We start from the raw sequence: 1,827 nt of genomic DNA, 5'->3' as shown, positions 1-1,827 counted from the left end.
AGATGACTTATTTCATGGTACACTACTGATCTCTCCCACWAATGTAGTAAAACACAGCATGAACTTTTGACAATAAAGAACAACACTGAACTCTTTGGAGGAARAAACTGCAAGTCACTTTAGGAAAAAGCTTTCAGAATTAGGCTTTCATAAACATTAAAATACTAAAGCTAATTTATCTGAGCRTTATCACAGGTTTTGCTAAGATGATCACCTTTTGCATCAAAGTAAAAAAAATCCTGCTACCTAGTTATTATTACCCACTTTAAGTCATATGATACGTATYGCACAATACAGAAGAGACTTCATGTGGTGGAAAGGAGGTACAGCACTCTTYTCACCAAATTCATAATACTACATAAAAATGTGATTCACATTTCAACAACAGGAGCACACAGCAGAGAAGAAATCAGCAGTGCTAACAAAGGTATCTGGAAGCTATCACAAGACAGCATACGAAATATTGAGAAAATAATAAAAAGCTTCAGTAGTACCAAGAAGGAAGAGATTCTTATCTATCTCTATACTCTAGAAAATATTCTAAACTTAGCTTAAAATATTTGGAATAATTCTCTACAAAAAGAGGCTTACAGCTCCAGAGGCCACTTTTCAGAGGTCAAAGGATGCAAAGACAACAGACAGAATGAACCAGCCCACTATGAATGAAACATTGAACAGAGAACATCTCTGGAAAAACAAAAGCAAACAACAAACAAACAAGCAAAGCAAAGCAAAGCAAAACAACCCCCCCACACACACTCCAACATACATCTAGTTAGGATGAAAAAATCCTGAAAAACAAAATAGGATTCTTTCATTTTATATTCAAAAAAGATGAATGACTAATACTTCATAAACATGCAGTGATAAGAAAAGCACACTAAACTGCACAGTTTTGTAGTACACTGTTTCATTTTCCTGATGACAGCAATCCACATATTCATCACTGCTAACCAGATTATCCTGATTGCTTTTGTCTATGCYTAGAAGTTTGATACAAAAGTTTAAGCTCACTCTAGATTTAACAGTCTATAATACCAAGTCATATATGTTACTCCTCCAAAATATTTAATTGCCACTTCAAAGTTTTACTCCTGATCTTTACAGCAGTGCTAGTGCATTCCATCTATATGAGAATTCAAGGAAGATGGTAATGCCAACTGCTACACAAACACGGCTGCATAATTTTGAAGACTTGCTGTCACTGGTCGCTAACTTTGAGAAAGGAGGACATACAAACTAGTAAAGATTGTGAAAACACTCCTCTAAAGGTTTCACGTAACTTCACACAATCTTAAATTCAACAGAGAACTCCAAGATTAAAAATACACTAGCTTTCTAGTGCAATTCGGATTAATCCTCTATGTCCATGTGGGAGACAGAGCGGAGATACAGCATAAAGCAGCAACCCCCACTGTGGTGGGCAAGACGGGCAAACACGACTCTGCACACGCAGCGCTTCACCGCTCGCGCCCTGGTCGCCAGCCATTTACGCCGGCCTCCCGCGGGAGGGGCCTCAGCGACCGCACACGACCCGCAGCCCCAAGACGGGAGACGCTGGAAACGCAGGGGTAAAGGTTTAAACTCCCACTGCCACGGAACGACCGCCCAGGCCCCTGCAACGGACGGCGAGGACAGACTAACTTCTGCCCRAAGCTCCTCCGCGGCGGCGGCGCGCCTCGAGCCGGTGCCTAAGCCAGGGCCGCGAGGCGGGAGGGAGGCGGCCCCCAGGGCGCCCGAGAGCCCCCGAGGGCGCAGAGGCGGCTCCGCGCCGGCCGGCCGGGCGAGACGCGGCGCCAGGGCCCCGCCGCTGCCACCGCCCCCCAG

The sequence above is a fragment of the Rhea americana genome, unplaced genomic scaffold (genome assembly GCF_003343005.1).
Source record: "Rhea americana isolate MKP2758 unplaced genomic scaffold, rheAme1 scaffold_84, whole genome shotgun sequence".
In the NCBI taxonomy this organism is placed as follows: domain Eukaryota; kingdom Metazoa; phylum Chordata; class Aves; order Rheiformes; family Rheidae; genus Rhea; species Rhea americana.
This window is presented reverse-complemented; position numbering follows the sequence as displayed.